At 41.9% G+C, this 22,378-nt stretch overlaps 1 pseudogene; it reads right to left on the bottom strand.

The window, feature by feature from the left end:
- Positions 1-3,634: 3,634 nt before the first annotated feature.
- The window catches only part of LOC130112994 (high affinity choline transporter 1-like), a 78,151-nt pseudogene continuing 59,407 nt past the window's right edge, over positions 3,635-22,378 (bottom strand).

Here is a 22,378-nt window from a genome sequence, read left to right as displayed (position 1 = left end):
TAAACCAGGCTTTCCAGTGAAATCAAAGTAGATAGATAACTTAACCTGATATAAAATGGGCAAACACAAGCATTTTTGATCATTTCCTCAAGGCCAGTGGTAGTCAACATGTTTAATAGCTTGCAGCCATACATGCTGATGGTGTTACACCGAAATCTGTGATGTGTCAGATTATGTGACCCTGCTTTTAACATGCTATTTCAGACAGGATACAGCAGATCATGATCTGCCGGTCGGGATCCTGTCGGAATTCTGTAGAACTTGAGTCCGCTGTTGGACTATCTATTCTGACAACTGAACATGCAACAACCAGACATTTTGATGCTGGTAAAAGTTTTAATTCAATATTTGATGCTTGCTACTGTTATGGTTTTACAAACCCCAATTCCAATGAAGTTGGGACGTTGTGTAAAATGTGAATAAAAACAGAACACAATGATTTGCAAATCCTTTTCCACCTATATTCAATTGAATATACTACAAAGACAAGATATTTAATGTTCAAACTGATAAACTTTATTGTTTTTTGCAAATATTCACTTATTTTGAATTTGATGCCTGCAACACATTCCAAAGAAGCTGGGACAGGGGCAACAAAAGACTGGGAAAGTTGAGGAATGCTCAAAAAACACCTGTTTGGACCATTCCACAGGTGAACAGGTTAATTGGAAACAGGTGAGTGTCATGATTGGGTATAAAAGGAGCATCCCCGAAAGGCTCAGCCGTTCACAAGCAAGGATGGGGTAAGGTTCACCTCTTTGTGAACAACTGTGTGAGCAAATAGTCCAACAGTTTAAGAACAACGTTTCTCAACGTACAATTGCAAGGAATTTAGGGATTTCATCATCTACAGTCCATGATATCATCAAAAGATTCAGAGAATCTACAGAAATCTCTGCACGTAAGTGGCAAGGCCGAAAACCAACATTGAATGCCTGTGACCTTCGACCCCTCAGGCGGCACTGCATTAAAAACCGACATCATTCTGTAAAGGATATTACCACGTGAGCTCAGGAACCTTCGGAAAACCATCGTCAGTTAACACAGTTCGTTGCTACATTTACAAGTGCAAGTTAAAATCCTACATTGCAAAGTGAAAGCCATATATCAACAACACCCAGAAACGCCGCCAGCTTGTCTGGGCCCGAGCTCATCTGAGATGGACTGAAACAAAGTGGAAAAGTGTGCTGTGGTCTGACGAGTCCACATTTCAAATTGTTTTTGGAAATCATGGACGTCGTGTCCTCCGGGCTAAAGAGGAAAAGGACCATCCAGATTGTTATCAACGCCAAGTTCAAAAGCCAGCATCTGTGATGGTATGGGGGTGTGTTAGTGCCCATGGCATGGGTAACTTGCACATCTGTGAAGGCACCATTAATGCTGTAAGGTACATATAGGTTTTGGAGCAACATATGCTGCCATCCAAGCAACATCTTTTTCAGGGACGTCCCTGCTTATTTCAGCAAGACAATGCCAAGCCACATTCTGCACATGTTATAACAGCGTGGCTTTGTAGTAAAAGAGTGCAGGTACCAGACTGGCCTGCCTGCAGTCCAGACCTGTCTCCCATTGAAAATGTGTGGCGCATTATGAAGCACAAAATACGACAACGGAGACCCCGGACTGTTGAGCAACTGAAGTCGTACATCAAGCAAGAATGGGAAAGAATTCCACCTACAAAGCTTCAACAATTACTGTCCTCAGTTCCCAAATGCTTATTGAGTGTTGTTAAAAGGAAAGGTGATGTAACACAGTGGTAAACATGCCCCTGTCCCAGCTTTTTTGGAATGTGTTACAGGCATCAAATTCAAAATGAGAGAATATTTGCAACAAAAAAAACCCCAATAATGTTTTATCAGTTTGAACATTAAATATCTTGTCTTTGTAGTGTATTCAATTGAATATAGGTCGAAAAGGATTTGCAAATCATTGTATTGTTTTTATTTACGTTTTACACAACGTCCCAACTTCATTGGAATTGGGGTTTGTACATGACCGGAAGACCCAACTTAGCTGATGAGTATACAGACTTGACTTTGACTGCATGCAATGACTTCATTAACGACAGCCCATGTTGCACACACATATACTGAATGCATGGCCAGACGAATCACCTACAGAGTTACTCCACCTCCACATCATCAACTTTCACATTAGTATCAGTGTGCGGCACTATATACTACATCCTCCTTTGTCAACATAAAAGTTACATTTCAACATCGCTATAATGAAGATCCATTTAGGACTGAACTTTGTGTCTCATTACTGTTATTGTCTACCTCACACATTTGCTTTAACATAAGAAAAAAAATGAACTTGCTGCTCAGATAGTACAGATGATCTATAACTCTTCTGTGACTGTTTTGGGAATGTCAAACATGACAATGACTAATCAGTGTCTGCGTGCATAATATTGTGTCTTCTCCCTGCAAAGAACAGAAAATATTTCAAATATTCTAACATTTCAAATCACATGTCCTTCTTGAACGATCCCCCCCCTTTTTTTTTAATGAGTATAGTTGGAGCTGGTCTTGACGAGGATGAAAGCTCAATGTCAACACTCTCTGCTGTACCTGCGTCTGGTGTGTTGGTTTGCCCATCATGTGTTAAGTCTGTTTCTGAGTTCATCTGAATGCTGGGTGGTGTTTTTCTCAGAAGGCTCTGTTGCATCTGTAGTGCTGTCCTGAAGATGTCACTGTCATAGGACCATGGTTCACCTCTCCGTGCTGTGACCACAGCTGGATGCCAACCTTGTGCTGTCTCCATGTTAACAGTACTAACTGGGTGCAGTTCTGGAAGCCATTTTGTTCCTCTGTTTTAGTACTGCTGCTGTCCTTTCTGTAGATTTTGGAGAGTTGCGTGTACATCTTTGGGCACTGCTGGACAGAGAACTGTGCTGGAGCTTGGTAGAGTGCTTCTGAGGACTCTGCCCATGAGCATTTGTGCTGGGGAGTACTCCATGTCTGTTACAGATGTGTGTTCCTCAGCGTGAGAAGTGCGAGATAGGGGTCTGTGTTTGTTTGTTGTGCTTTCTTCAGCACAGGTTTCACTATTTTCACTCTTCTCTCAGCTAGTCCATTTGACTGTATATAACCTGGACTGGAGTGAATGAGTTTTATGCCCCATGATGTTGCAAAGTTTCTCATTTCCTGACTTGCAAATGGAACATGGTCACACACTATCTCTTTTGGTATTCCTATTCTAGAGAAGACCGATTTCATCTTGCTGATCACATCAAAGATGTCAGCCCCAACTTTGAGCCAAGGAAGCTCAGAGATGTCATGAAATCAGTGACTCCTTCTGGTTTCTGGGCTGGAACTGCTGGCATGCCCCACAAGTCTCAACAATTTGTTCTATGTCTCTTGTCATTCCTGGCCAGTACCAGTGCTTTCTGGACAGTGCTTTAGTCCACTGCACCCCTTGATGAGCTATATGTAGCTTTTGTAGCATTTCTGTTCTTGCTGTGCGTGGGAGGATTATCCTGTCTCCAGCAAACATTATTCCTTCTCTCACAGCCACTGTGTGTCTGATAGGCCAGTATAGTGTCAGTCTTGAGTCTGCCTGCTCCCTGTGTCAGGGCCAACCATCTCTGTGTATGACGTGCAACAGCTGCAGTGTTTCATCTTTCTTTGTTTCACCCTTGAGCTGCCCTACAGTCTCTGTACTCAAGGCATGTGTGCTCCAAAGCATAGACAACTTTCTCATCCATGATGTCATCTGCTGCCGTGTGCTGGTCTTGTATGACAGCTCGTGAGAGTGTCTCTGCAATCAGTAGATCTTTACCTGGTGTATAGGTGACATTTAAGTAGTCATATCGCTGCAGCTGAAGCAGCATTCTCTGCAGTCTGGAAGGAGTTGTTCCAAGTGGCTTTCTCAAGATGTTTTCCAAATGTTTGTGGTCTGACTGAACAGTCACTCTCACCTCATACTGGTGGAATTTTTTGACAGAGAAGACAATAGCTAAGAGTTCCTTCTCAATATGTGTATAGTTATTTTCGGTCTCTGTCAGTGCCCTTGATGCATTGGCTATTGGGTGGCCCTCTTGTAAAAGACATGCCCCCAGGCCGTCTTTAGATGCATCAGCCTGTATTATGAGCTGTTTCTCTGGATTGAAGAACCTGAGCACAGGAGCATTTGTGAGGGCATGTTTCAGTATGTTGACTGCATCATCATGTTCATGTTGCCACTGCCATACATTGTCCTTCCATAGCAGCCATCTTCGTGGCGCCGTTACTGGTGGCCTCACCAGGGATATACTGCGCTAGGTATATTATCATGCCAAGCATCCGCTGTAGTCCTGTTTGTCAGTAGGTGGCAGCATCTCAGCAATAGCCTTAACTTTTGCTTCATTTGCCTTAACACCCTCTGCAGTGACAATGTGGCCCATGCAGTTTACTCTGCTCATCTTACACTTTCTCTTTGTTGAATTTCATGTTGTCCTCGTTTGCTCTGGCCATCACCTTCTGTGTTATCTCATCATGTTCTTTCTCTGTAGAGGCAGCATTGATCATGTCATCAGGTATAATGTGAACTCCTTGGATGTCCCCGAATGGTTCACAGTTGCATTGCTGAAAGACTTCACTTGCTGACTTTATTTCAAATGGTAGGTGTTTGAACCAATATCTCCCCCATGGTGTGTTAAATGTGTACAGTAGTGATGACTCCTTGTCAAGCTTTACTTGCCAGTAGCCATCCTTTTCGTCAAGCACTGTGAATATTATCTTACCAGCAGGTTTGCTCAAAACTTCATCAGTTGTAGGAATTGAGTAATGCTAACTTAGTATTGCTTTGTTCAAATTACTTGAGTCCAAGCAAACCCGTAACTTCTTTTCAGTGACTACAAGGCTATTCACCCATGGTGTTGATTCAGTTACCTGTGCAATCACATCAGCTAGTAACAGATCGTCTAGAGTGGCTTTGAGTTTGTTCATTGCTGCCAGTGGTATTTTTCTGAAGTCATGTATGACTGGTGTAGCCTTGGGGTCCTTTTGTATGTGATACTCTCCAGAAAACTCCCCCAGACCTTCAAAGACAGTTGGGCGCTGAGCTATCAGCTGCTCTTTTGTTGTTGGATGTTTCACGTCCAGTGTGTCAATGTCCACCCTTTTTACTAGATGCAAATCTTCACACGCCTCCCTCCCTACCTAGGATGGGCATTGGAGGAGTGCCTGGATACATAAAATGGTAGACTTGCTTGAGCCTTGGGTGTGGAGCACTTGAGAGTGAGTTTCCCTTCTGGCCTCAATCTCATCCCTCCATATGCCACCAGCACTGTTCTTGTGGGCTGCAGTAGTAGGTGTGCTCTCTATTCATGCCTAGTCTTCCTTTTCAGGGACTTATGCATCCTTTGTTGCAAGACACTGGCCTCTGCTCCTGTGTCCAACTTGAACTTGACAGACATATTGCATACATTTACCTCAGAGTACCACAATTTGTCAACTTTATGGTCTAGCTGATGGCGACAGGCATGGGCGCAAGTCCATGAATACTGGGATGGCACCTAGACCTTTACCTGTGCCCCTGTCCATAGGGTTAGTGTTTGTGTCAGAAAGGGCATCTGACATAACATTTTGCCGAATCATTATGCGGATTGACAAGACCGCCATTTGTGCTTTGCCCTCACTGGGTACTGATGGAAACTATCAAATCTGCTGTGGTGACCCCTGGCAAATAGGGAATAGGCCAAAAGAAGAAGAGGGTCTAGCTGATTAATGTTCACTGTTCCAATAAACAGGAATCTATTTCAGGATTCACTTCATGTACTGTCTTCCTATACTGTGCTTTGTCTGATACGCACATCTTTGCATTGTGGTTCTGCTTTATGATTGACGATCGCTTGTTTCAACAAAAGGCACCCAATATAGCTAAATAGCCAGCTAGCCAAACCCAAACATTGTTTATCTTATCCATATTGTCTTCTATCTTAGCACTTCAGCTGCAAAACCTTAACTAAGAGTTGAACTGGTATCGTTGGGCTCGATGGGCTGCTCTCTCTGCTCCCTGTTGCCAGTGCCTTCAGGCTTTCTGGGCTGAGATGATCAATGGGAAACGGCGCCAAATGAATAATTTGTTATTTTAAAACATTTGGCTGCATCAGCCTCAACGGACTCCAACCTCTTCTCTCCGCTTCTCAGCACCACCTTTACGTTTTTTTCCTCTTTTTGTTTGTCAATCTTGCTGCACGCCACTATTTATCCAAATGTCGCCACTTAACAGAGACGGGAAAGGGGCGGGGCCCAGGAAACATTAGAATGGACCGGACCAAAAGTAATTGGCTGGGAGAGAGAGGCTGACAGATTTAATACCCAACTGCAGTGAGCCGACAGCACACTCGCCTGGGCCAGCCAGACACACAACACTTGGTTATTTTTATTTAAGTGGGGGCTGGGGTTATTTATATTTTGCCTTGCATCGAACCCAATTGTCAAGCTCCAGATGGCAAGTCAGCCTGTGCAGCACTGTAGGCCAAACCATTGAAAAGATAATTTCCAACATGGTCGATGGTAGTCATTTTGGATTTAAGGCTCCTGAAAAAGTTAGCCCACATTTTCGTGGAGCATGGGTGCTAAAGTTGCTTTTTGACCATCACAGATGAAAAATCCACTGAGAAATTAACCTCTGCTTTTCACGGTCACAGAACTGCTGGAGATAACCCAACTATCTTGCTTTGCTGCAGGCGCTGTCCTCCAATGCGGGCTACTGTAGCCGGTATCTTTGAATGTAGGACCCAACAGAGGGCTTATCCTTAGGTCCTTCAACTTGGCCTATTTCTGTTTATGAGTACACAGCCACAGCTGCCGTCAGGTGGTGGGTGTCGGGATTCTGTGACCCCTTGTAACAAGGAAACCTGGGAGTCAGGGATTCTAGGTTAAATTTATGATACAGGCCTACACAGAGCCTAGCCTCAGAAATAGATTGACCCATATTTAAGCGCTCCAGCTCCTACAGATTACAACCTAATTAATCTCTGTCAGAGGCATTGGATAACCATTGACAAGATCTCATGCTGACAACAGGTCAACTGTCAACATGTCACCAAACAGGCAACTTCCCCTTTGGGCTTTGCATGTTGCAACGCAGCTTTACACTTCGCCTATAGGCAACCTTGGCATGAGAAACATTTAGATTCTCCATTTAAGCCCTATGGGCAGGACTGAAAAAGTATTTGTGGCAATGATTGATAGAGATGTTTTGAAGATATTACAAACTAGCTCAAAGAAAAATACATTTAAAAAATTATAGCTGGAGCCAGTTGTTTTTAAAAAGAGCTATGTGTTTGTGAAACTCGCATTTACACTAAACATGAGATGTGAAGCGATGTAAGCACTGTGAATTGGAGTTCATTTCAAAAATGTATTATTCTTATTTTGAAATCAAATTCTCACCTAAAATCCATCACTCCACATTCAAACAATGTAAAGGACTAGAGTCATTCAATGTGTTACAATTTTTTCAAAGAATGTCTTCAGGACTTATCATCTAGAAATATCCAATCTCATATACCATCAATAATTTTGAGAGAGTAGATATAAATTATTCAACAGAGGACATGCAAACTCTTCTTCAAATGTCTCCAAATTCAAATTCAAAGTCCCTTTAACACAGAAACTACATTGGACAGGTCAATCTGAATACACACCAGACCTGATGCAGCCCTCAGTCAATGATGCATCTTCAGTCATCATTACTGGAAATAATCATTCATCAACTTTCAGTCATTCCAAACAGAAACACAAGGTAAGGTTATTGTTGAAAATTACTACTGTCTTCACAGAAGTCTGACATTGCAGTATTTTACAGTTTAAAAATTCATCTCATATCCAGCATTGGCTGTGAAGCATCTCCAAGTTAATCCTCATTAGTTGCTGCATTATTTTAATTTTCCTTCTTAAGGCTTTCAGTGACTCCTTCCACTACTGTGGTAGAGACATCATACTTGACCTTGAACAAATCCCACTCTTCAGGTAGCAGGCCATGGTTAAACATGAACAAGGCCATCAAGGAAAACAACATAATTACTGTTAAAGTCAAAGAATCTTTATTGTCTCTTACAGGGAAACTAGTTTGCAGCCAGTATATAGAAAACTCTCACACAAAACAAAACATGCAAACACTAAGGCAGAATTGACACATCACTGATGAACAACAGGACATAGAGGGCAGGGAGAACCAAAGGAGTTCAAATATATATACACAGACCAGGGAAACACACGATCTGCAGACAAATGAATACCATTTAACAACTGAAAGTGGTGAACATACAGATTGTCCTGACAACACACTGAACATATGCATCGTCTTCTAGAGTGTAACCGGGAAGAGGAAGGACAGTGGGAAGACCTAAGTCCTTCTCTCTAACCAAAATCCTTGTGGTCAGCCCAACAAAGTATCTCACTGAGGCCCCATAACCATTTGTGTGTGAATTAATTGCAAAGCGCTTTGAGTGGCTGTTGAAGCTAGATATTACGTACCTCATTAAAGGTCCAGGGGATGAGGGGAAGTAACAAAGAAAAAATAAGTATCCCAGGGGAATAAAAAAAGTGGGAGGCCAGGTGTAAAAAGAAACAAGTTTATTAACAAAACTAACCCTAAGTCAACCTATACAACAAAAGAGCAACTGAAGACGCTGGCTCTTAACTAACCAGGATTAGGTAACAAACAAAATAACTCAGATGAGACAGAAAAAAAGAAACAAAAACAACAGCACAGGTTTCACCCTTCTTTTCAAGGATTATTGACCATAAGCACAACAGCTCTCTTTCTGACTGCCAACAATGGCCCACTGGGCGTCTCTCTCCAAGTTATATACCCAGCTGATGAGGGATTGGAATCACTTGTGCTCAACCAGCAGCTCCACCGGAGGAGGGGCATTACCTGGAGAGGGAAATCACACACATACACAACACACGGCACTCGGGCTGTAACACTAGAAAAGCGCTAATAAAATGCAACTTGATTGACAGCTTGAAGAAGAAGAAGATGCAGACTAGATGGGGGAATATTATTGTATAGGCAATATCTGGCTCCAGCAATCAAAAGGATTAGGACACTGTTAGTGTTGAATGTTAGAGGTATACCAGCCAGACCCACCACCGCCACCATGAGCCGAATCACGCACTACATCTCACAGTTGGATGCCTTTGAAAATAAGGTGTGGGGAGCTAAGGACTTAACGCCTTATTTCTTCACATATAAATGCTCTCATTTATACCCTCTAAGACCATGCAACATGACAATCAAAATTCACCACAAAGCGCTCCCAGGATGCTGCCAAACACTTGTTTACATCTTTTTCTGAGCATATTCTCATAGATGTTGGAAGAGAAGAAAGAAGTTGCTGACAGCAGGCCTGAGTTTGTGGATGACATGATGGCGGCAGCCACAGCTCCAATCCCGATGATGGAAATGTGTGGTGGTGTGAGGTGTTGTAGGGCCAGGGGAAGAGACAAACTCTCTTCACCACACTCATACAGAGATGGAGAACCGTACTGTGTCAGGTTCCAGTCTGGACAACAGCAGGACATCGGTTTTTTTGAATATTTTACCTTTGGATTTTCAACAAAGTAACAACAGTGACAACAAAACAAAACCAACAAACTAACAAACAGACATGTGATGTGTCGGATTACAGCAGAGATCCTACTGTTGATAGTTGCATTACAACAATGACACCATATTTCTTCAAGTAATGGTATTGCCAAAGCTTTGGTAAAGTCAGTATATAGCTATGTACCAAATCTTGATGAATTGATCTTGCCTATTTCTAAGAGTCTATGTTACTTTTTCAAAATGGATTGCATTCACTAATTTCTAACAGCCAACTTCCTTTTAAAGATCGGTCAGACTTCCACATGATTGCAATACATTTTCTAACAACACATTAAGCAAACTCTCTTGCACTTGTATAGGTGAAATACCCTGGTAGCTAACCCCAACCCTAAGTTCAGGAACTTGGGGGACAGGTGTCTTAACAACCTTACAAAAAACATAACACTCGTTTTGTCTATAGTTTCCATGATGTGAAATAGAGCTGATTTCAGAAGTTGTAATGGGCAAGCCCAAGTTTGGCATTCAAAGTGTGTTGACATAGATCTGGTCAAAGCCCTTGATCAGTTAAAATGTTTAAATCTTACTCCCATTTCTCTCTTGACTTGTATAGATTAGGTTTTTGACACTGCTCCATCATCAGACAATACATCCTGGGCATAAATGGAATAAAGTTTAGATCAAATAAAGTTGAATCAGTTCATCTGGATACAACGTTTATTGACAGAAACGTATGTGTGGGAAGATGGCAGTGCAAATTCACATTTGCAGCGGCATCATCTAGTACCGGTGCGGGAAGATGGTGGCGTGAATTCCAATTTGCAGCGGTATCACCCAGTACCATCCATGCAGTGTCTTTGTCCACGTCTGCGTCCCGATCGGCTGAGCTGGATCGGGAGAGCTTAGTCTGCTGCACCCTGTGGGCCCAGGGCCCATGGCCCTGCCTGCAGATGTGCCCGAAGAAGTAACACCGATGGCGGTCTGACACAACGTGGAAGCGAGGCAGGCTAAGCTGTTAGCCCATGCAGACCGGCAGTTCCGATAACACAGAGGGTGGTCTGGCGGTGGCCTCACCTAGCCTTTACTGTGTTTTTAGTGTCATTGTGTAGAGTGCGGGGAGATGTGTAGAAGGTGTCTGGCTGGGAGGCTGGCATTGGATCGGCTGAGGAAGCTAGGTCTATTGCATCCTGTGGTCCCAAGGACCACGGCCCTGACCGGAGCTGCACCCCGAGAAGAAACACCGAGGGCGGTCTGACTGGATGCGGAAGCGGGGCAGGCTAAGCCAACTGCTTGCCCATGCAGACCAGCAGACAGTCATCCTGGCTGGCATTCGTTCTCCTGGACAGTGACTTTTTTTTTTATAGTTTAGATATATGTTTGGATATATGTGTTCTTGTAGTTTTTGGATGTGTTTTTCTCTTTGTCTTGCCCTGCTGTGGGCTGGGGGAAACGATGCTTCGTTTCATGTGTACAAGTGCATGAAATGAAATCACAATGTGTTTCTGATTCTGACTTTACTGATAGTGTGCTGTCAGAATTAGTTAATGTGTACTGTCTCTTTAAGAGTCTTTTGTTCACTGATGACATCACCAGCACGACATCGACAGTACAGGAAGTGCAGTAGTATAAAAAAGAAATGAGTCCAATTCAAACATGGGAATTCTTTAAATTTAAAGTTAGAGAAGTTGCAATAAAACGTAGCAAAGAAATAAAAAAAACTAAACTCTAGCAAAGAAGATCTCTTAATGAACCAGCTACAGTTGTTAACTTCTAGGCACACTTTATCTGAAGAAGAATTAGAAACACTTAAAAGTCTCAGTGAAGAACTTGACAGAATGTATATGAGACTCACCAAGGGTGCCTTCATCAGGTCAAGGGCTAAGTGGTTAGAAGAGGGGGAAATAAATTCCAGTTTCTTTTTTGGTTTAGAAAAAAGAAATAGGAAAATAAATAATATTGCATATCTTAATGTAAACGGTATTATCAGTTCTGACCTTAGTAATATTGAAAATTATATTACCTCCTTTTATATCAAATTATATACATCCGAATTTAATCAATCAAAATGTGACACGTTTATGAAACACGTCAAAGAATTTACCCCCGATTTCTGAAAAATTAAAAAAGAGCTGTGAAGGTGAGCTTTTAAGTTCTGAAATCACTGAAGCTGTACACTCAATGAAATTAAGGAAATCACCCAGAAATTATGATCTCTCAGTAGAATTTTATCTTTGTTTTTGGGATTTAATTAAGAACAATTTATTACTCATGTTCAAAGAATGCATAGCTAGAAAGGAGATGACAACAACCATGAAACAAGGTCTGATAACCCTAATTCCTAAACCAGATAAAGATCATTTAGTAACTGAAAATTGGAGGCCCATTTCACTTTTAAACAGACAATACAATTTTATCGCAGGTTCATGGTAAACGTTTAAAAATAATCTAGAAGAGATATTAAGTGAAAACCAAAATGGTTTTATGGCCAAGCGTCACATTAGCTCTAACATCAGAGTAGCATTAGACTTAATTTTTATAAGGCATTTGATTCAATTGAACATTCTTTCATTATACAAGCCTGCAAATTTTTGGTTTTGGAAGTAACTTTATCAATAATATTGCCATGTTCTATAAGGACAAACAGCTCTGTCATTCTATATCCCAATGTTTCAAAAGGGTTTCCCATTTCAAGAGGTGTATGTCAAGGATGTCCCTTTTTTTTTGACTGTTGCTGAACTTTTGTCTTTAAATATTTCACATAGTCCAGATATACAAGGCTTAACTATTTTTGGCAGAGATAAAAATTACACAGCTAGCTGATGACATGGTATTATTTCTTAAGGATAAATGGCAATTACAGAGTGCATTACATGTAACTGGTGAATTTTCAGAAGTTTCAGGTCTTAAGCTCAATATAAACAAAAGTGAAATTTTATGTTTATATGAGACTGAAGAGAAACTTATGTTTAATGTTCCTGTTAAACAATGTGTAAAATACCTTGGTATTCACATTTCAAAGGATATGGCTCTCAGACAGCAGCTACATGTTCTTCCTAAAATTAAGAAAACCAAGTCAATTCTTAATATGTGGCTTCAGAGAGATCGTTCCATTTTTCAAAGAGTGTTATTGACAAAGGCTGGAATATCAAGATTAGTTTATCCTACCTTGTCACTCTATGTTAATGATGTGCTCTGTAAAGAAGTTAACAATTTATTTATCAAATTTGTATGGAAAAAGACACCATTACCTTAAAAAAGAAATACTCAGATTGGAGAGAGCTGAAGGAGGACTGGAAATATTAGATTTTGTCCATTTAAATTGCACCTTCAAGATCAAATGGCTTAAAAAAATGTTTGGAGCTCCAAGAATCATTATGGAATTTTATACCACACAGCATATTTGAAAATTTAGGTGGCTTAAAGTTTCTAATGGGATGTAATTACACTGTCTCTAAATTGCCAATAAAACTCTCAAAGTTCTATCAGCAGGCTTTATCGTCTTGGAAATTATGTTATGTTCACAACTTTTCACCACATAAGGATATAATTTGGAACAATGGCAAGATCACTGTTAACAAGAAATGTAGTATGTATTTAATTATTTTTCATGTCCCCTGCTGTATTGTTCTGTATGTTTATAATTGGTTTATGTATGTATATATATATATATATATATATACACACATATATAATGATGTTCTCTTTGTAATGTTTTGAATTGGATTTAAATAAAGCTTTGTTAAAAAAAAAGGGAAGTGTAGTCAACAGAAAACTTGGTAAAAGCCTCGAGACGTTTTGTTCACGATATCGCTATTCTCTACATACATTTCATGCTTTTGGATGTACTGTCAGTATGTCAATATTCTTAACATAAGTCTAAGTCACATTTGTTAGTCATATTAGTTTGGCTTGATGTAAATATTTGGTATCTTATTGTATGACTTCAGTGATTTTATACTTATCTGTTGTATTAACTTTTTATTGTCTACCCTGCTTTGTTTTGATTTTATGCTGACTGATACACTGCTGCTTGTGTTTTACTGTGTTCTGTAAGGTGTCCTTGAGTACTCTGAAAGGTGCCCACAAATAAAATGTATTATTGTGGCGGACACTAGGGGCTATGCCTCTCACCCAGCAGGGCTGTGAGCTGGGGGCGTGGTTTACGTTCCCGGGCTCTCTGGTGCAAGGTTGTTCCTGTTTCAGTTTGGTTTTGGAGCTGAGGAATAAAGTTCCAACTTGCCTTCATCTCCTGTGTTTTTCCTCATCCTGCCACATTATTATTATTACATTTGCTGCTGAATGAATGCTAACGCTAGCGAATTAGCCGGATGTAATAATCAATTGTCACCAGTTTAGCCAAAATACTCACCTTAGTTGGTCAATAACAGAGCTGGCCCAAGGCATAAGCGAACTAAGCGGTCGCTTAGGGCCCCCGCGCTAGCAGGGGAAGTACAGCCAACTTTCTACCGAATGTGACAACTTGCGTGTGGACATCAACAAACTCAAAGCTGAAAATGAACAACTAAAAGCAACACTCGGGAACACACAGTTTTCCCTTAGCTCTATCAAATGCAAAAGAGCACAGGTTCTGTTTTTCACAGGTCTGACCAGTGTCATTTTTGAGTGGTTGCTCCAAACAGTTAAAAGATAGTGTAGAGGTCATGTGTGGCTCTCTGATCCTGGAGGACCATCTATTGGCTATCCTGATGAAACTCCGAGTAGGGCTCAGCAACAAGGATATTGCATTCAGATTTAATGTTAACGAATGTGGCATATCTAAAATTATGAGAAGTTGGCTCTCTGTTATGTCTCAGGTTTTGAAACCTCTCATCAAGTGGCCAAGCAAGCATGCAATATTAAGGAATATGCCAAAATGTTTTAAAGCTAAATACACGTGTTGCAGATGCATTATTGACTCCACTGAAATTTTTTATTAACAGACCCACGAATCTAAACTCCAGAGCCCAAACATATTCGAATTATAAAAGCAACAACACAGTTAAGTATTTGGTTGGCATGTCACCTGCAGGAGCCATTACTTTTCTGTCCGCAGGTTGGGGTGGGCATGTTTCTGATAAACAACTTACAGCTGAGTCTGGATTTTATGACCTTCTAGAAGTAAATGATGAGATACTAGCAGATCGTGGTTTTACCATCAGAGATGAGCCACCCTTAGAATCCCTCACTTTACCAAAGGTAAAAAGCAGCTCTCTGCTCAAGAAGTGGAAACATCAAGGCGTTTGTCTAACATGAGAATACACATTTGAAAGAGTAATAGGTAGATGTAAGAATTTCAAAATTCTGACAACTGTTATTCCACTCACACAGGTAGACCTCTTAGATGACATGGTGATTGTGTGCAGCATTAACAAACCTTTGTAAATGTATAGTCCCAAGAAAATAACTTGTCAATGTTTTGATAAAGGATCCATGAAAATATAATCTACATTTTCCAGTATGTAGAGTCAAAGATAAATTTCAAGGTTCTAGGTTTTTATTAGTCATACATTTATGTGCAGTTACAGCAGCAGTGACATGAGGTTTTTTTTTTTACAAGACGCACTTATTGTAAAAAAATGTTATTATTGAGATTAACTCAACATTCAATTGTTTTAATGTAAGATACAACTACATGCAATGCCAACGTATTACTGCATTAAATGATTTGTTTCACAGTACATCTTTTTGACTTCATTGTTTGCAATGTTCACAATACCAATCTATAACATTTCTTTTGCTTTTTGCACATTCGTAGTGGAAATGGTTCTTGCACTTTGCAATTCTGTAACTATGTAATCATGAAATAGTATGTCCTGGACATGACCGCTAGTAACATAGTTGTGTAACCGGTTATTTTCTTGCCCGGTGCGGGATTCGATACGGGGTATACTGCACCACAAGGCGACATCGCTAACCGCTCGGCTAAAGGGTCAGACCCGTTAACTAAGGACTAACGTGTCTTATTAGTAGTTTACAGTTGTATGCATCCAGAGACATAATAAAGACTTGGTGTGTCGATCAGGTATTCGTGAATATTTGGCCACTGAAGACTGGGCCATTTTGTCTCGTGATTAATCCACTGACCTGTGCCTAAAGCATATGGGTCTCTCCATCCAAGGCGTATCCCACTCACCAAGGTTAATTTCGTAGCATAACTTGTCTTATCACTGGGTGACAAGCTGTTGGTAGCGGGCGGAAAACATTTTAAAACTAGAATCAAACCGTTGTAACGTATCGGAAGTTAGCTAGCCGTCTTCATACCAAGCCGAGACGGTAATCAACGGTTGGGTAACGTTCTTCCTGCAGCCAAGATGCGCGCGCATCCCCAGTGTTTGATAACACATTACTCCTCTATAGGGTTGGCAAAATAGATAGGTTTGCTTTTTCGTTTGAGATTTGCCCATTTTATGCTTCCATACGTTATAGCTTTGTTGTGCCAAGTCTGAAAAAATGTTACTTCCAGTCAAAGATAACGATCTATTTTGCCGTATAGGCATTTTAGAGGATATGTCAATCGAAGAAAAAAAGAATCTACAGACCACATACCATGGTCCCTTGAAACGTACCATTCACTGGTATATTTCCCATTCATCAGTACACTGATAAACTTTCCCCGGCACTGTTAAAATAAACTCTGCTTTAAGAAAGGGGATGGGCATGTGGTAACCAATAGTAAAGTGGACATCGGCCACAGGTGTTTTATTGCTTCGTTGAATTAGGGCTGCAACTTCACAAGTGCTCTCATCAATAATCAATCAAGTTGCATTTTATATAGCGCTTTCACTAGGTTGGAGTACCAGACTCAACGTCCATACTTATTTGCAGCACTGAATTTTCCAACACTAATTCATGACCGCACCACATTCACACTACCCTAAAACGGATACTTCGCTGATATAATTAAGTTTAAAATTTGTGTGAAACTGACTTGAGACTGGACTCTAAACTTCCGTCTAAATGTAACGGGTAAACTATCCTGATGTAGTGGGATGTTGCATTTTGTGTGCTATTATAGGCCCAAGTGAACGTGTACCCACCTCACAGCTTCTCACCCTTTCTCTCTAGCTAGCAGACAAAGTCGGTAGAATGGTGGACTGGAACAATAACACATATATTTAAACTAAACACAACAGTTAGTTTCCAGAAAAAAATAACGAAAAAGAAACTACAAATCGTTCGTATAAAGTTCGCAAATTTCTACTCATTTAAACCGTCAACAGCGTCCGCTCCGCTGGATGAAGAACGGCAGCGCAGCGCCTCGCCGAACAATAGCCGAAAACCTTGTTCCAAAGACGAATTCCTCCTTAAACCCAGTGCTAAAGTGGAGGAAGCCAAGTGGCAGTGAATACTCACAGGAAGGAGGCGGGAGAAAAGGGAGGGAGAAACATCCCAACAGGTTCGCTGATGGTGGCGCTCCTACTGGAGCACGGTCCGTTCGCCTCAAACACGGCAGCCGTCGTCCATTTCCTTGTGTCTCGACAGCCTACCCGAACTCGCACAACTCCGTTTTGCAGCTACTAATCTTTGGGTTACGTTATCACAAGCAAACATCAACTTCTCCACGCTCAAACTTTCACAGTCTTCCTTAGTTAGCCGCCATGTTCTTCTTCTCCCCGTAGTCACAGAAGTCCCGCCCTCTGGCACCGTTACTCTCCTTCCAGTTCCTGACCACAGATATGTTCCTGACAGTCACTGATCGGCCAATGAAGTGCCCACCCATGACCAGAGGCAATTCAACCCTCTACGAGCCAATCAGCACAATGATGCTCGCCACTTAAACACAGTTCGGATTACATTTTCCATATAATCACCAAAAAAAAAACCGAACAAAAAAACAAAAGTTATTCATGTACTTAAAGTCAATCCCTTCTGAAAACCAGACCAATGCTGAGATTTATCTTAACCTGCTTGGGCTGACAGATGGGTGAGGAACTTAATATGAGACTCATTCATTGAATTTCAGGTAGGTTGTCGGTCCCGAAAAGGTATTCTCAATTGACTTCCAAATACTGTACCGTCTCTCGCGAAATATTTTGGCACTCACTGTTCTCTTTTGCAAACCACACCCATCTGGCACCCCTATAGGATAGAAACACTATAGAAACTATGTTAATACTTTTTTATTTTATTGGGTTTTGCAAAAAATAAAAATAAAAATACACCCGTGTCATCAGAGCATTCACCAAGAGTAAAAAGTACACATTCTCTTTACAAAGACACACCACAAAAATGACAATTGAACCACTGCTAAACACCACAACAACCCAAGAAACGAAGAAAACAAACAACATAACCATAAACAAACAACAAAAAGAAAGGGAAAAAAAGAAAAATCTCCATCAGTGTCGTGGCAATTATTTAATTCCACTCTGACATTAAATGAGGAGCGAGACAAAAATCTCGTATTGTCACACGATTTTAATATATGTTAAATGAAAAGCCCGATCTCGGAGCCCACCATCTTTATACCATACACTAGGACAACGCCCATTGCTTTGGCCTCAATGATTTGTACCCAGAGTCTCTTTTGACATGGATAGGGGGTAGTTTCTTATCACAATGGTGTATACTTAAGATCCTCTCCATCATCCTGTCTTGGAGGGGACAACTTGTCCTGGTGAACTCCTGCTGGGTGAACCTCCTGCTGAGTAACAGAGCTCGTTTATTGTTCCAAGAGGTTATCTCCCTTGTTCTAACCTTCTGCCAGGACCCTCTCAGGACCGCTTCCCATGACACTCAAAGGGCTTTTTCACCTCCCTCTGTTATCAGGCCCATACCATTTGACATAAAAGATGCACCTTTAAACTCCCTCCTTGTCCCACTGCATTATGAGCCCCCAGGCACCTGTTCAAACAATGTAAGCATAGTATAGCTGATATGTGGTCAAAGATTAAAAGTAAGCAACATACATATATGAAATGCCCTCACAATCAGTCAGCCAACAATAAACTGTCTCAATAATAGACACCAATAGTCAGTGCAGCAGCACATCACCCACGTCACAGCAAACTCAATATTAATGCCCCTCTAAACCATAAGAGCTGCCTCAATCAGGGATAAATGGGAAATTAATTTTCTGAACAAATTGAAAGAATGGACCCCATATTTTCCCAGATTTATTGGAGGAGCAACTTAATGAAAATCTGATTTTTCTCTAATCTCATAAAGTAGAGGATGTCTCTTATCCAGTGGGTATGAGAGGGAGCAACAGCTAATTTCCACCTGGTCAAGATTAATCTTCTAGCCAGTAGGGTGACAAAAGCCAAAACATATTTTTTGGATTTAGAGAGGGAAGACGATGGGGGGCAAACAAAGCACCAAGAAAATAAGAGCATTTAGTTCTATTTTTTCCCAAATTATCTCTGATAGGGTATTGAACATTTCTGTCCAGTAATTATCTAGGGATGAGCAAACCCAAAAGATGGGTATGAGGTTTGCAGGGGATTGCTGACACCTATCCCAAGTTGGTGATACACCATCATAGATCTTAGCCAACCGAGCCTTAGTGTAGTAAGTACAGTGTACCACTTCATACTGAATAAGACCATGTCTTGCACAAATAGATGATCCATGTACACGTTCTAAAATCTCTGCACAAACCTCCTGTGGTATTACCTCCCCCAGATCCTCCTCCCAAAGGGTCTTTATAGAGTTTAATGACTCTGGACGTAAAAGATTAATTTGGTTGTGTGTATATACACTGCTCAAACAATAAAGGGAACACCTAAAAACACAATATAGACCTCGATGAATGAAATATTTCAGCTGAAAATCTTTATTTATTAGACAGAGGAATGTGTTTAGAGCAAAATAACCTAAGAATGATCAATGGAAATCAAAATCATTAGCCCATTAAGGTCTGGATTCAGAATCATACTCAAAATCAAAGTGGAAAATGAGAACATAGGCTGATCCAACTTCTGTGGAAACTCTTCAAGACGATTCAAAATGAGGCTCAGTAGTGTGAGTGGCCTCCACGTGCCTGTATGCACTCCCTACAACGTCTGGGCATGCTCCTGATGAGACGACAGATGGTCTCCTGAGGGATCTCCTCCCAGACCTGGATCAGGGCATCGGTCAACTCCTGGGCAGTCTGTGGTGCGACATCGCGTTGGCGGATGGTACGAGACATGATGTCCCAGAGGTGCTCGATTGGATTCAGGTCTGGGGAACGTGCAGGCCAGTCCATAGCATCAATGCCCTCGACATACAGGAACTGCTGACACACTCTGGCCACATGAGGACGAGCATTGTCATGCATGAGCAGGAACCCAGGGCCCACTGCACCACCATATGGTCTGACAATGGGTCTGAGGATCTCATCCCGGTACCTAATGGCAGTCATGGTACCTCTGGCTAGCACGTAGAGGTCTGTGCGGCCCTCCAAGGATATGCCTCCCCAGACCATCACTGACCCACCGCCAAACCGGTCATGCTGGAGGATGTTGCAGGCAGCAGAACGTTCTCCACAGCGTCTCCAGACTCTCTCACATCTGTCACATGTGTTCAGTGTGAACCTGCTCTCCTCTGTGAAGAGCACAGGGTGCCAATGGCGAATCTGCCAACCAAGATGTTCTCTGGCAAAGGTCAATCGGGCTGCACGGTGTTGGGCTGTGAGCACAGGCCCCAATTGTGGACGTCGGGCCCTCATACCATCCTCATGCATTCTGTTTCTCACTGTTTGAGCAGAAACCTGCACATTAGTGGCCTGTTGAAGGTCGTTTTGTAGGGCTCCGGCAGTGCTCCTCCTGTTCCTCCTTGCACAAAGGACCAGATAGCGGTCCTGCTGCGGAGTTGTTGTCCTCCTGCGGCCCCCTCCACGTCTCCTGGTGTACTGGCCTGTCTCCTGGTACCTCCTCCATGCTCTGGACACTGTGCTGGGAGACACATCAAATCTTCTTGCCACAGCACGCATTGATGTGCCATCCTGGATGAGCTGCACTACCTGAGCAACTTCTGTAGGTTGCAGATACCGCCTCATGCCACCTCTAGTGGTGAGGGCACTAGCAAAAGGAAAAACTAACCAAAGATCGGCCAGAAAAGATGAGGACAGGCAAATGGTCTGTGGCCACCACCTGCAAATCCATTCCTTTTATAGGGGTTGTCTTGCAAATTGTCTAATTTCCACCTGGTGGAAATTAGACAATTTACCAACAGGTGAAATTGATTCACAAATCAGTGTTGCTTCCTAACTGGACAGGTTGATATCTCAAAAGTGTGATTGACTTGGAGCTACATTGCATTGCTTATGTGTTCCCTTTATTTTTTTGAGCAGTGTATATATATATATATGGTAACGTCCATGGATAAGAAGACACGCTGGCCGTTGGCTCGCGGGCCAGACCCTTTAGTCGAGCGGTTAGCGATGTCTCCTGCGGTGCGGGCGATATGGGTTCGCTTCCCGGCCGCGGCAATTCCTGTGGTTGCGTTGTCCCCCGAATTCCCTACATTGGTGTCAGAAGTGGGATGGAGCGACCGTAAGGCCGTCGGAAGCGTATGCGCTCTGAGGCGTGAAGGAGCTGATATGCTTAAGCGCGGGGACGCGCTTCCCGAAGGAGGGGGGTAGTGCAACGTCCACGGATAAGAAGACACGCTGGCCGCTGGCTCGCGGGTCTGACCCTTTAGTCGAGCGGTTAGCGATGTCTCCTGCGGTGCGGGCGATACAGGTTCGCTTCCCGGCCGCGGCAGTTCCTGTGGTTGCGTTGTCCCCCGAATTCGCTACAATATATATATATATATATATATATATATATATATATATATATATATATATAGTTGTTGTTGTCTCAACTACAGGTCCTGGATATCGATGTCAGGCTATGTAGAGACAACAGGCTGGCAGTCTGCAACAAACCGGCAAGAGAAGTCGAGAGAATAAAAAAGAAAATGTGCAGTATATTCGCAAGCAATGGACTAAAAATTTCAATTCAGGCTAACAAAAACCAAATTGACTTCCTCGACATCTCATTAGACCTTAAAATGGTACAGAAAGGCCATACATGAAGCCGAATAATATACTGCAATACGTCCACAGCGAAAGCAATCATCTGCCCTCTATCTTGAAAAATATCCTAGTGAGCATAATTAAGAGACTCTCATGTTTATCATCCAGCGAAGCCATCTTTAATGAAACAGCCCCCCCATACCAGAAAGCTTTACGAACATGTGGATATAATTTCAGGTTTAAGTACAATCCACCACAAATTAGCAACAGCCAGCAACAACAACAAAAAAAAAACGCAGCAGAAAGCGAAACATCACCTAGTATAATCCTCCCTATAGTAACACTGTGGCCTCTAATATCGGAAAATTTTCAAGCTTTTGGATGCGTGCTTTACCCCACACCATCAATTGAGAAAAATATTCAACAGGAACACTGTCAAAATGAGCTACAGCTGCAGGCAAAATGTTCAGCAGTTATTTCATCCCGCAACACAAGCACCATCGCCAAAGCACAGACCCCCTCACCGCAACCAAACACCTCCAACTGCAAATGCCATGCTAAGGCATCATGTCAACTTGAAGGAAAATGCCAGACAGAGAGTCATCTACCAGGCATCGGTGACAAGAGAAGACAACTGCAATGTGGACACTTACGTTGGATTAACAGAGGGCCCTTTTAAAACTAGGTTTCATGCCCATATGCATAGCTTCAGAAATGAACATGCAAGAAATGCAACGGCCTTAAGCCGCCACATTAGGTCATTGGTAGACAAGAATATCGATTACTCTGTTTCATGGAAAATCCTTACAAAGAGCAATGCATATTCAATTAGCAGTAAAAGATGTAACCTGTGCTTGGCAGAAAAATATTGTATTATTTGCAGACCTG

The sequence above is a fragment of the Lampris incognitus genome, chromosome 5 (genome assembly GCF_029633865.1).
Source record: "Lampris incognitus isolate fLamInc1 chromosome 5, fLamInc1.hap2, whole genome shotgun sequence".
Taxonomy (NCBI): domain Eukaryota; kingdom Metazoa; phylum Chordata; class Actinopteri; order Lampriformes; family Lampridae; genus Lampris; species Lampris incognitus.
The sequence above is the reverse complement of the archived record's forward strand: the minus strand, read 5'-3'. Positions and strand labels throughout refer to the sequence as shown.